Source organism: Ornithodoros turicata, chromosome 3 (assembly GCF_037126465.1).
Source record: "Ornithodoros turicata isolate Travis chromosome 3, ASM3712646v1, whole genome shotgun sequence".
Lineage (NCBI taxonomy): Eukaryota > Metazoa > Arthropoda > Arachnida > Ixodida > Argasidae > Ornithodoros > Ornithodoros turicata.
Window position 1 is genome coordinate 71893897 of NC_088203.1, and position 5600 is coordinate 71899496.

Here is a 5600-nt window from a genome sequence, read left to right on the forward strand (position 1 = left end):
GTGAAGAATTACAAGAAGAAGAAGCCAGTGTGGCCAGAAAAGCCAGTGTGGCCAGAAAAGACAGTGCGGCACTGTATTATCCTCCGAAACCTATCGACAAAGACCTATGAGGACATCAGATCCGAAGGATTGTTCAGGCTACCATGCAGAGGTACACTTCAGAAGTACATTGGCACTATATCGGGCGAAGTTGGATTCAATGCCCTAGTCCGCTGCCGTTTAGAAGCAGAGCTACAAGCACTTGAGACCCCTCAAGCAAAAGTCTGCGGACTGATTGTCGACGAAATGAGGATCAAGGAGCGCCTAGAGTACCACAAACAACGAGACGCGTTTGTGGGAGACGTGGACATGAGTCCTGACCTGCAACATTTGATTCCTGCGTCAACAAATGGAACACTGGCAAATTCACTGCTGGGCTTTCTTTTGTGTGGACTTCACGACCGGTTCAAAATACCTGTGGCATACTTTCTCACAAAAGGTTGCACAGGAGAACAGCTTGCTCGATGCATCGCATATGTCGTGAAAAAGACTGAAGAGGTGGGATTTAACATAGTCCGCGTAGTGACTGACAACCACAAGATTAATGTGCTGGCAATGGACATCCTGTCAGGTGGAGAAGCGACAACAAAAGCACAGCATCCATGTGACCCGGCAAGAAGCATATTCCAGCATTTGATCAAAGCCACATTATAAAAAATATTCGGTCACAGTTTCTGACGAAGGAAATTGGTGGAAGGCAAGAAGTGTCATCAAAGTACTTGAAGATGTTGTACAAAATGCAGCAACACTCTACAGTAAGACCAATCAGGTTTCTCACGCCGCAGCACCTGTAACCTTCCAACATAGAAAGGATGAACGTGAGGTCAGCTGTGCAGCTCTTCTCGACCCCAGTGACTGCACCTCTGAGCTATCTGAAGGATCAGGCCGGTCACAGCTGTGACGTAGACTTTGCATCAGCAGGGCCTACGATTACCTTCAAGAAGATGATGCGAAAGTGGTTCACCCTCATGGATGTCAGCAACTACCAGCAACACATCCACAGCAACAACGAGGATGCTCGCCAGTACACAGAAACCGACGATGCAAGACTTGAATGGCTTGAAGTTGACTTCCTCGAGTACATTAATGATTTGAAACATCAGAGCCAAGCAGAACACTTTTTGAGTAAGGAAACCTACCACGCCCTTGTGTTTACAACGAAGTCAAACATTGAGTGCATCCGTCATCTCCTCACTGTCAAGCAGTTTCAGTTTGTACTGACACGCAAGATGTCCGGGGACCCAATTGAGTCCATGTTTGGCTTCCTGCGCCGAAGTGCAGGATGCAACGACATCCTCGATGTGAAAAGTGCAATACATGGACTCGAGAAGATGTTAAAGACTGGGATCGTTGCTGCGTCAAGGGAGAGCAATGTCCAGAGCAGTGCATCTTTCTCTTCAATGCATCTACTTCGAAGTCAACAAAGCTCACAACCGTACAAGAATGACACAGACAAATTTTTGAATGTGGCAGAGAAGAAACTCAGAACAGACTGCCTCTCCGCAGCATCATGCATGTCCAATCCTGACGTGGCTAGTGTTGCAATGATTGGGGGCTACCTTGTTCGTGCTGCTAGTGAGCACATCCCCTGTGAGAACTGCATTGCACTGCTACAGGGGCCAAGGTCAAATGCTCCAGTCCATGGACTCATAACACACCAAGACCGGGGAGGCCTCCTCTATCCCAGCCAAGAATTTGTAAAGGTGCTTGTTGGACTCAGAAGATTTGTGGACACAGTGCTGTTCTACAGGAAGTCAATTTCAAGGCCATTGGAAGTTTGTGTGCAGAGAAGTGTTGGTGTGCTCATGGACCTTCCTGTCCTCGGCTGCAGCGATAAAGACCCGGAACACAGAAAGACACTCTTGGAGCTTGTTGCCAGATAATTTGCGAATCCACTTTTGACCAATCATGCCTCGGGAGTGACAGACAAAAACGCAGCAATGAAGCGTCTTCATCACAAACCTCTATCTCGTAAAGTGTTCAAACTGTGAAGGTAACTTCCAGTTTCAAGCATCAAGACTGTGAATGAATCGAACAATTTGTTTTGGCCGTTGAGCCCAAGCATGTTCGCGCACACCGTTTGCTTGTTTTGTACCTGTCCAGTTGTCCACGCCAATGTGTCGCGAATCGGAATTGAACAATAAATATTGTAAAATATCTCATCAGCTGTTTCTGTAACGAAAAACTGTTAAACGTCGTACAAATGTCCACATTTGTCATGCCCACATGTGTCTCTCGAACGAAAGGCTGTACCAACACAAGCTTGGACGGGCGATGCGCACGCTTGGAGTAGTGTCGGAAGCCAGCGCCACCGCGCGGTGTCTGCCTGAAACACAAGAACGCGCTGCGGCCGCGGGAGAACAATGGGAGAGCGCGCCACCTGACAGGCATCATTCTAGAGGAGGCGCTGTCAGAACCACTGATCTCTATGTATAAAGGCTGGATAGCGGATGGGTGAGGGTATCGCGGGAAAGGGTACGACCACCGGCCGCCATATTGCGGTGCTCAAAAGAGCGATTACAGCCCATAGGAATGCATGTAAGCTGTGACAAGTTTTGCTGTTTGTGAGCGCTTCCCTTGCTGCTTCGCTAAAATTTTGCCACGGATCGCTGCAGAAATCCCTCGTGATTGAGTTCCTTACGTTTTTTGTGTGAAATCCCGTCACATACATGTTATTTCCTTTCTATTTTGTACTCGTGTGAGCGCGTGTCGTTCCAATCTTGTACTTTGAACTACGATTATGTGATTTGCTGGTTTTGTGTGGTGTTGTATTTGTTGTGTTACGTTTCCTTTGTCGTCCGTCAGCGTGTTGCTTCCCGTGTTTCTCCCATTTCCTTTCTGCTCGGGGGTGCTAGAGGTAGAGTGAATAAGTCATAAAAAGGCTAAGTAGCAAGGTCTTGTGGTGAAAGTTCCAACATCAAAGTATCACAAGTCCAGTTGCAACAGCAAGTTTGAAGCAGTCAAGCAGGTAAGTGGGCAGAGTGCATTACTGGTTGTTGAATATGATCAACCTTGACAATTTCTTTCGCAGGTGAGGCCTGGCTGTCACCTTCTCTGTATATTCTTTGGCAAGGTGGTACAGTCCGATACTGCTGTAGCACTGGGAAACTTCTTTGATCAGACGGATCACATTGTTTTCATTTGGGCTGCATTCAAACATGTGTTGTCGCAAGCTTAAGCAGCGAGAATAAAGAGTAGACATTCGAGGTTGAAAAATTATTTATTGTCTCTAAGTAAAGTAAACATGCTGGAATGCACCAAAGAGACATGTGGCTGGTGTGTTTGTATTTTCACTCACGTCCACTTATTTCCTTGCTTTCTTTACGGTTCTTCCACAGCATTTTATGTCATAAAACATGATGTCCAGTCAATGACAGTATTCTGTTCAGGAAGTAAGAACTGCTGCTATTGAAATGAAGCTGAACCATCGTGTGCAGACAGGGAATAAGATGTAACACGTTCGAATTGTTGGACATAAACGAAAACTCAACGCAGGCAACTCAGGGTCGAACTCAGCTGCACCTGTGTAGTGTTATTTTGTGTCCGAAGTAACTTGGGAGCAACTCGTTCTTTTTTTTAAGTAACTCTGTAACGTTTCAAGCTACGTTTCGGGCTGAATAACTTAGTTGCATTTTTCACACGGTAACTTTGTAACGAGTTCCTTTTGACGGGCAACTTCTCGATCTATGCTTTCAACTCTGCATGCTTTTTGTACACTACATAAAGTAAGATACTTTTGCCCCAGTGAGTTTGTTGCGTATTTTAAATGCATGCAAGTGAATTCCTAGAGGTACATATTTTGAGCAAGATAAATGAGCTTTTCATGCATGTGTGTTCAACTAGCTTTTAGTGGATATAAATCTGGCCTCTACATATGTCGCATGCATTATTACTTTCTGGAGGTGTTCTGGGAAGTCGAACTTGTTGGGCACAGCGTCAGGCCTCAGTCGAACGGTTTGGCCCGTTCTGTCGAAGCATTTGTTTTTAAAATGTTTGCTGCAGACCAGTGATGTCGTCGACGGCGTCCAGTCCTTTCGCCTGACATTTACCGCACACTTTGTTTAAATGTTCTGGGCGGCCGTGAGGGAACCTGCATTGAACAATTTATGCCATCAATTACGGAAGGGATGACAAGGCTAATCCAAGCAAGCAATCGCCGATACCGTGACCAACAAACTGAGCCGTAGATATCACAGCTGACAAGCGCACTTCAACGCCTGCTGAGTGCCGAGACCATACCCGTGAACTGCAGGAAGGCTAGACTATCACAATGACTCTATGCAGATAACGTACGGCTTAAAGTTTAACGCTTAGATCTTGAGATACGATTCACAAAGTGCCGCGCACATGCATCAACAGCAACGTTTTGTCACTCCGCTCGTGGACTAATAAATCACATTTATTTGTAAAACCATGTCACTTACTTGTGAAATGTCGTCCCCGGTGCCTTGCCAGTACGGTCAGCACACCCATAACCACAGCAGGCGGGCATGACACCACAAAAGTGCTACGCAAAGGCGCATCCACATAATGCAGCTGAGTGGCGGACGGCAATGTTTTGAGCTTCCCAAGATGGCGGCCGGCGACCGTACGGTTGCACCCTCAATCCGCTATCCAGCCTATTACTATAGAGATCAGTGGTCAGAACGGTCTTCCCAGTGTTAGTAGTTGCTGACTGCAAAATTTGTCTAAAGTACAGCAGCAGGCGCTTGTGCTAGCAGCCGTTCGGCAAACACTGATCCTGATCTTGTCTGTGAGAAAAGAGTTACTCTTCTTCATGAAATTTAGAATGATATGATATCTTTAACAAGCACCTAAATATCTTACCTTGCTGTATGAATTATTTTGAGCTAGAGATACCCAGCGCTGTCGCAATCGGCTTCCCTATTTTGAACAGGGAAGCAGTGAATCTTCAAACATTTCCCAGTCTCGTTGTCAACATCACTCTCGATGTTAAAACAATGAACAAAGCAACAGTATCTCCTGTTGTGACCATCCTTCGTTGGCACTTTTTAGTGTGGGATCTGCATTTTCCATTGCCCCACATTGCCACCATGTGTCAACCACCTACCCAGTTGGAAGCAGCCTTCATGGGAGGGGACTCTACCAGTACTCTGAAACTTTAGTGCCCAGAGCCTATAAACCTCACATAGTCTCTGTTAGAGCCCTGCGCGGATGAGTTTTTTGGCATCCGCATCCGACCCGCACCCGCGCAACCGTTACCGCATCCGATCCGCATCCGCAGCACACACAACGGTTTACATCCGCATCCGATCCGCTGACCAAAACGCACCATCCGCATCCGATCCGCAAAATCCGCACGTTTCGAAGGACGCGTAAAGACCGCCGGAAGCATATGTTGGTATAATTTCGGATGCCTCCATGCTGTCACGGAACGACTCACGACGTCAAGCAAAGGTAAACATTTCAACAAACGCGTTACGGAGAGCCTTCTGTAACGCGTGGAACGCTACCTCGTCGGTGCTAGCGCGGTTCGAGACGCCAGAATGCCTTCTCTCCCGTCTTGGCCGTGCATGGTCAAAGGTGAACCCGAGCATTCG

The 5600-nt window shown here is 47.0% G+C and overlaps 1 long non-coding RNA gene across 1 annotated transcript; it reads right to left on the reverse strand.

Moving 5' to 3' along the window:
- Positions 1–3869: 3869 nt before the first annotated feature.
- On the reverse strand, positions 3870–4653 carry LOC135387299 (uncharacterized). Its single transcript, XR_010421026.1, has 2 exons — positions 4464–4653; positions 3870–4129 (listed from the first exon to the last, which is right to left on the reverse strand). It is a non-coding gene; the product is annotated as an uncharacterized LOC135387299 (long non-coding RNA).
- Positions 4654–5600: the final 947 nt, after the last annotated feature.